Genomic DNA, 8732 nt, shown 5'->3' on the forward strand with positions numbered 1-8732 from the left:
ACATCATTGATATATACAGAGAAAAGAGTCGGCCCGAGAATTGAACCCTGTGGCACCCCCTCTTGGGTACAAGAACAATGGTAGACATCTTAAAGAAAGTGGGGACGACAAACTGGGATATGGATAGATTGAATATGTCCATAAACACTCCAGCCAGCTAGTCTGCACATGTTCTGAGGATGCGGCTAGGGATGCCATCCGGGCCAGCAGCCTTGCGAGGGTTAACACTCTTGAAAGTCACGTCGGCCACAGAGATCTAGAGATCACAGTCCTCGTGAGCAGAGTGGGCCCCCGTCGGCGGCTCTGTGTTTATTCTCCTCAAAGGGGGTGAAGAAGGCGTTCGGCTTATCTGGGAGTGAGGTGTTGATTTAAGCGATGTGGCTGGTTTCCCCTTTATAATCCAATTGTCTGAAGTCCCTGCCACATGCGTCACATGTCCGAGCTGTTGAATTGCGACTCCACTTTGTCAACTCTTTGATTACCTTATGGAGGTCATGGCTTGTCTGTTTGTATATGTCCATGTTCCCGGTCAATTTGCTGTGGTTAAATGCAGTGTTTCACGCTTTCAGTTTTGTGCGAATGCTGCCATCTATCCACGGTTTTTGGTTTGGATATGTTCTGATCATCACTGTAGGAACAACATCCTCTAAGCACTTCCTGATGAACCCAGTGACCGAGTCAGTGTAATCGTCAATGTTATTTCCAGTGGCGACCCGGAACATATCCCAGTCCACCTGATCACAGAGTAGATTCAGAGTGTCCCTTTCCTCTTCTCCTACCTCTCATGACTTTTACAGATTAGTTGAAAGGTAAGAGAGGAGAAAAGCATGCTATTAAAGGGTATTGGGATGCAGCCTCCTAATGTCTCCCATGTGTGCCGCAGAGCCAACCTTTGCTCCCTCCATCGCCAACTGTGACTTTGAGGGTGGTTTCTGCTGACACACCCAGGATCAAATGGAAGGATCCCCATGGAAGAGGGTGTCAGTCAAGCCCAACATCTACAGGATTGGGGACCACACAACGGGGGCAGGTAAGAGATGATACGATTTTGATCACCAAGAGATGCTAGAGGCGTAATTAGTGAACGAGAGATGGCTTCTCTATCTTCTCCTGCTTACAATTTGTACTGCGTTACATTTGGCTTTGGTAAAAACCTGAAGTATTTCAAGTGTCAGAAAGACACTTAAACAACGGCGTATTTTGAGACTTAACCAATGTGTGCAAAGTGAAAATATTCCACGGCAAACCAATTGACAGAAAACAATATTGCTCAAGACAATAATAACAGTTCTTTCTCTTCACACAGGATCCTTCCTTCTGGCCCACTCCCGGCTGAATCCATGCGCTGGCTATATTAGCCACCTGCTCGGGCCTCTTCTGCCCGGCAACATGAAGTACTGTCTGAAGTTCCACTACTCTCTCTGTGGATTCATCCAGACAGACCAGGCTCTCACCGTTTACATTCAGGATCAGAGCGGAATCACACAGGAGAGTATATGGACCCAGAACGACAAGGTGTCTGGATAGCGACAGAGGTCACCATCCAGAGTCCACATGTTGCCAATGTAAAATGACTTAACATGTATTCATTTCCTTTTTAGTTAGTCAGTTATTTTCATTCCTCAGTCACAACAACTGTCCTGTGCATGCCTTGCCTATAGTGTTTCATAATGTTTGTGACGGAACCCCTTGTGTTTATTCGGCCTTACATTGTATCTTTGACATCGTTTTTTAAAATGGTCAGTCCTTTGGTTTGGCTCCAGCTTCATAAGGAGCAGCAGTTTCAAATGAAACAGGAATGCCGAAGTCCGTAGTCACGGATTCTCCTCGTTGGTTTTTCTTTTTAAACCGCTTTTGCCCTGTTAAAACATGGATCATACATATCATAATATATTACATAGATGTAACTGTCTGGAAATGTATTATGCAGTTACATTGTCCAGAAGCTATATCCTCTGAGAATGTCTGTGGTTGATGATGTCACCCACTCTGCCCCTGCTGTCCAGGTGGTGTTTGTCAGCACATGTACGAACTTCTGACTGTGGGTCAGTCGCTCTGGATGACATCAGTGTGAGCCTCGGGGATTGTGATCTTACAGAAGGTAACTTTACCTTCACTGATCCCTGATGCCCACGGGGCCTCTGGGAGATCTCCGGAAGTAGTGCCTCTGTGATAAACATAATTTAGCTCCTTGAGTCATTTTGGGTGTCCATCTACAGGTCTTCTCCTGTCTGTCCCTGGGCTCTGTAACTTTGAGACGGGTCACTGTGGGTACATTCAAGACAAAGAGGGTGATATGGGTGACTGGGTACTGGTGAGAGGGCCTACCCCCACTTCTTACACCGGGCCGAGGGTGGATCACACCACAGGAGTCGGTGAGTATCCAACTCCCTCTAGCATTCACTGAAGGAGTGTAAATGTGACATCATTGTAGTCTGTTTCCATGTTATACCATGATAGTTAGAGTTTAACCCTGTGAAACTCTGTTTGTCAGGGTACTACATGCACATTGAGGCCTCTAACATGCTGCCTGGTCAAAATGCCCAACTATTCTCCAGTCCTCTGAGGAGGTCCAGGGGTTCTCTGTGCCTGCGTTTCTTCTACCACATGTATGGCTCGGGCATAGGTGAGCTCAGTGTTCATCTGAGCAAGAATGGAGAGGACTAATTGCTATGGAAACGCACTGGAGAGCAGAGCATCACCTGGCTGACAGCCACTGTGGAATACCAAAGTGACCAACAGCATCAGGCAAGTGGTGAAAAACATCACTACCCATAATCCCTCTCCTCCTCTGTACCATAACACCTGAGACGTAAGAGGAAATGAAACACCCCACTCACTGTTTTATTCTGGGGGGGTTTTCTGGTTCAATGTAAGTCAATGAATTAAGTAACTGCTATTGCATTCATATCTATGAGAGATACACCCAGTTAAGTAAACCGGAACTTACCTTTTTTTCCCCAATGGTAAACGGCGTCAGTGAACTATACTGAACAAAAATATAAACACAGCATGTAAAGTGTTCGTTTCATGAGCTGAAATACATTATCCCAGAAATGTTCCATATGCACAAAAAGCATATGCAATTTTGTGCACAAATGTGTTTACATCCCTGTTAGTGAGCATTTCTCCTTTATGTATGCCATTTAGCAGATGCTTTTTCATCCTTTTCCAAGATAATTCATCCACCTGACAGGTGTGGCATATCAAGAAGCTGATTACACAGGTGCACCATTTGAAGGGGACAATAAAAGTCACTCTAAAATGTGCAGTTTTGTCACACAACACAATGCTACAGATGTCTCAAGTTTTGAGGGAACATGCAATTGGCATTCTGATTGCAGGAATGTCCACCCAAGCTGTTGCTATTAAATGTTGATTTCTCTACCATAAGCTGCCTCCAACGTCGTTTTAGAGAGTTTGGCAGTACGTCCAACTGGCCTCACAACCGCAGACCACGTGTAACCTCACCAGCCCAGGACCGCCACATCTGACTTCTTCACCTGTGGGATTGTCTGAGACCAACCACCCAGACAGCTGATGGCTCCCAAGTCAATCAATCAAATGTATTTATAAATCCCTTTTTACATCAGCAGATGTCGCAAAGTGCTAAACAGAAACCCAGCCTAAAACCTCAAACAGCAAGCAATGCAGATGTAGAAGCACGGTGGCTAGGAAAAATGTCCTAGAAAGGCAGGAACCCAGGAAGAAACCTAGAGGAATCAGGCTCTGAGGGGTGGCCAGTCCTCTTCTGGCTGTACTGGGTGGAGATTATAAGAGTACAGGGCCATTTAAGGCCAGATTGCTCTATAAGACATTCAAACGTTCATAGATGACCAGCAGTGTCAAATAATAATCACAGTGGTTGTAGAGGGTGCAACAGGTCAGCACCTCAGGAGTTGGCTTTTCATAACCAAGCATTCAGCGGTCGAGACAGCAGGAGACAGCAGAGAGAATAGAGAGAAAACCGCAGGTCCGGGACAAAGTAGCAAGTCCAGTGAACAGGTCAGGGTTCCATAGCCGCAGGCAGAACAGTTTCAACTGGAGCAGCAGCACGACCAGGTGGACTGGGGACAGTCAGGAGTGAGTGGGCCTATGCCCTCCCAGGCCCATCCATGCCCGGTCATGTGATTAGGGCATCATTTATTTATTTCAATTGACTGATTTCATTATATAAACTGTAACTCTGTAAAATATTTCAAATTATTGCATGTTACATTTATATTTTTGTTCAGTATATATTCATTTATTCACCATCTTTTCTTTGATAACACCATCTCCAAATTACAAAAAGATATTAAGGCAAGGGTTTGAAGAATTACACTACTACTGCACCCAGTCTTATTCACAACGTGCTCTGGACAAATACTTTTTTACTGAGTCATCACTTGTTCTTTTTCTCCTATTGTTCTGGATCGTATTTGAGGCCATCAGGGGTTCCTCAATAAGAAGTGATATAGCCATTGACAGCATTGTGTTTGAAAGTGGACTGTGCCCAGGTATTGTATCTGTTGCCCGATAAGGGTCATACAACCTCTCCAAAAATGTATTGTTTTGCTTTCATGTTGTCTTGCATAACCTTTTCCCCAGGCTCAGTTCGAGATCTGGCTGGGGACGAGATTGTCTTTCATGGAACTCATTACTCCAGTTTGTTGTCTTTTTTTGTCCACAGATATTGAAGTCAAAATGACCCATTCCCCTGGAAACGCAAATGACATTGAGTGAAGGAGCAGCAGAGGGGAATGGTGCAGAATATGATGCATGCATCAAAACTGAGTTGAAACTTGCACATGTGGACAAACATTTTCTGTCTTACTGATGGCACCAACTCGTTTTGCACATATTTTTATTTTTATTTCACCTTTATTTATTAACCATTTACAACTGCGACCTGGCCAAGATAAAGCAAAGCAGTGCGACACAAACAACAACACAGATTTACACATGCAATAAACAAACATGCAGTCAATAATACAATAGAAAAAGTCTATATACAGTGTGTGCAAATGAGGTAGGATAAGGGAAGTAAGGCAATAAATAGGCCATAGTGGCGAAGTAATTACAATATAGCAAATAAACACTGGAGTGATAGTTGTGCAGAAGATGAGTGTGCAAGTAGAGGTACTGGGGTGCAAAGGAGCAAAATAAATCAAATAAATAACAGTATGGGGGATGAGGTAGTTGGATGGGCTATTTACAGATGGTCTATGTACAGGTGCAGTGATCTGTGATCTGCTCTGACAGCTGGTGCTTAAAGTTAGTGAGGGAGATATGAGTCTCCAGCTTCAGTGATTTTTGCAGGTCGTTCCAGTCATTGGCAGCAGAGAACTGGAAGGAAAAGCAGCTAAAGAAGGAATTGGCTTTGGGGGTGACCAATGAGATATACCTGCTGGAGCGCGTGCTACAGGTGGGTGCTGCTATGGTGACCAGTGAGCTGAAATAAGGCAGGGTTTTACCTAGCAAAGACTTAAAGATGTCCTGGAGCCAGTGGGGTTTGGTGACGAATATGAAGCAAGGGCCAGCCAACAAGAGCATACAGGCAGTAGTGGTGGGTAGTATATGGGGCTTTGGTGACAAAACGGATGGACTGCATCCAATTTGCTGAGTGGAGTGTTGGAGGCTATTTTGTAAATGACATTGTCGAGGATCTGTAGGATAGTGGCAGCATGAGTGAAGGAGGCTTTGTTGCGAAATGGGAAGCCAATTCTAGATTTAATTTTGGATTGGAGAAATGTGAGTCTGGAAGGAGAGTTTACAGTCTAACCAGACACCTAGTATATGTGGACAACTACAAATACCTAAGTCAGAACCGTCCAGAGTAGTGATGCTGGACGGGCGGGCAGGTGTGGGCAGCGATCGGTTGAAGAGCATGCATTTAGTTTTACTTGCATTTAAGAGCAGTTGGAGGCCACGGAAGGAGAGTTGTATGGCATTGAAACCCGCAAGGAGGTTAGTTAACACAGTGTCCATAGAAGGGCCAGAAGTATACAGAATGGTGTCGTCTGCGTAGAGGTGGATCAGAGAATCACCAGCAGCAAGAGGGACATCATTGATGTATACAGAGAAAAGAGTCGGCCCGAGAATTAAACCCTGTGGCACCCCCATAGAGACTGCCAAAGGTCCAGACAACAGGCCCTCCAATTTGACACACTGAACTCTGTCTGAGAAGTAGTTGGTGAACCAGGCGAGGCAGTCATTTGATAAACCAAGGCTGTTGAGTCTACTGATAAGAATGTGGTGATTGACAGAGTCGAAAGCCTTGGCCAGGTCGATGAATACAGCTGCACAGTATTGTCTCTTATCGATGGCGATTATGATATTATTTAGGACCTTGAGCGTTGCTGAGGAGCACCCATGACCAGCTCGGAAACCAGATTGCATAGCGGAGAAGGTACGGTGGGATTCAAAATGGTCAGTGATCTGTTTGTTAACTTGGCTTTCGAAGACCTTAGAAAGGCAGGGTAGGATAGATATAGGTCTGTAGCAGTTTGGGTCTAGAGTGTCCCCCTTTGAAGAGTGGGATTACCGCGGCAGCTTTCCAATCTTTGGGAATCTCAGACGATACGAAAGAGAGGTTGAACAGGCTAGTAATAGGGGTTGCAACAATTTTGGCTGATAATTTTAGAAAGAGAGGGTCAAGATTGGACCCCTACAAATCAGCAGGGCTAGACATATTTTGCAGCTCTTTCAGAACATCAGCTATCTGGATTTGGGTGAAAGAGAAATGGGGGAGGTTTGGGCAAGTTGCTGTGGCGGGTGCAGGGCTGTTGACCGGGGTAGGGGTAGCCAGGTGGAATGCATGGCCAGCCATAGAAAAATGCTTATTGAAATTCTCAATGATCATATATTTATCGGTGGAGACAGTGTTTACTAGCCTCAGTGCAGTGGGCAGCTGGGAGGAGGTGCTCTTATTCTCCATGGACTTTACAGTGTCCCAGAACTTTTGGGAATTTGAGCTTCAGGATGCAAATTTCTGTTTGAAAAAACTAGCCTTTGCTTTCCTAACTGCCTGTGTATATTGGTTCCTAACTTCCCTGAAAAGTTGCATATCGCGGGGGCTATTCGATGCTAATGCAGTATGCCACAGGATGTTTTTGTGTTGGTCAAGTGCAGTCAGATCTGGAGTGAACCAGGGGCTATATCTGTTCCTGGTTCTATATTTTTTGAATGGGGCATGCTTATTTAAGATGGTGATGAAAGCACTTTTAAAGAATAACCAGGCATCCTCTACTGTCAATGAGGTCAATATCCTTCCAGGATACCCGGGTCAGGTCGATTAGAAAGGCCTGCTATATAAAGACATAATATAAAGACATAATGATGTCAAACACAAAATACAACTTTGCCATGATGAGTAAAAGAGCTCCTGCATTTACAACCAATCAAATTGCTATATCACTGTAAACGTTTTAACCACGTCACACCTGACTATACTTGCTCTTTGTATAGAAACTGGTAATAGTCATAGTCAACATTTCCCCAGCAATAGAGGATACTTTGTCTTCAGATGAATATGAATTGGATTAATGGTAAAACATTTTTTTTAAAGAGGGAGCTTTTTCAACATGTGTCCTTGTCTTAATTTTATCAGAAATCACAAAGCATGCCTTTAACTTCAAAACGGAGAAGCTATCAAGAACCTTTCGGATGCAACAGACTTTTTCGTGAGAATACCGAATTTCGGGATGCCTCATTGTCTGACAAACACCAACCGCTGTAACTCGGCCACCTTTCACTGCTGATGCGGAAGGCCGACCTAATGAATTACTGTAATTACTGTAACAAACTGTTACTGCCCCACTTCGTGGACATGAGTTGCATGTGGTAACAGGAGCCGTAAAGAAAAGATGGCGGAAGCGGATGATGAAGTGGATTATTAATCTAATGGCCGTAGAATCAAGCAGAATTGGAATATTGTCCAAAAGAATGGAAAACAGATCACAGTAGAGTACAATGATGAGAATGTCACTAAGTATCTTGTAGGAGTAAGTATCTTGTAGGAGTACGGTTTGTAAATGAGGAGCAGCTGATCAAACTACCCACCTTGAGGAATCCATTTGAGATATCCAAACTGGTGGAGAGAGTGCTGGGTAGAGTGAAGGCTGTGAGGATCACAAGAGACGGGTTGGTTTTGATTTTTTGCGCTTCCAGAAGAAACGTGTATTTCGTCTTTCCCGATTTAATACGTTTGAAGTGTTGTGTGTGTCTCTTAGGAACAGGGCACCCCTCAAGGGGGTTATATCTTGTTGGAAGTAGATGTTGAAGAGATGAAGCACCCTGCATCCCACTGCTGGCTTGCTTCTGAAGCTAAACAGGGTTGGTCCTAGTTGGTCCCTGAATGGGAGACCAGATGCTATTGGAAGTGGTGTTGGAGGGCCAGTAGGAGGCACCCTTTCCTATGGTCTACAAAAAATATCCCTACCCCCAGGGCAGTGATGGGAGACATTGCCCTGTGTAGGGTGCTGTCTTTTGGATGGGATGTTAAATGCGTGTCCTGACTCTCTGTGGTCACTAAAGATTCCATGGCACTTATTGTAAGAGTAGGGGTGTTAACCCTGGTGTCCTGGCCATCGTGGTCACCTAATCATCCCCAGCTTACAATTGGCTCATTCGTCCCTCCTCTCCCCTGTAACTATTCCCCATGTTGTTGCTGTAAAGGAGAATGTGTTCTCAGTCAACTTACCTAGTTAAATAAAAAATACAAATAAACTCTTCTTGGAGTGAGTGATGCA

General features: G+C 44.5%; 1 pseudogene; it reads left to right on the plus strand.

Moving 5' to 3' along the window:
- Positions 1–861: 861 nt before the first annotated feature.
- On the plus strand, positions 862–8678 carry LOC115146905 (MAM domain-containing protein 2-like; annotated as a pseudogene).
- The last annotated feature ends 54 nt before the right edge of the window (positions 8679–8732 follow it).

The sequence above is a fragment of the Oncorhynchus nerka genome, linkage group LG19 (genome assembly GCF_034236695.1).
Source record: "Oncorhynchus nerka isolate Pitt River linkage group LG19, Oner_Uvic_2.0, whole genome shotgun sequence".
In the NCBI taxonomy this organism is placed as follows: Eukaryota; Metazoa; Chordata; class Actinopteri; order Salmoniformes; family Salmonidae; genus Oncorhynchus; species Oncorhynchus nerka.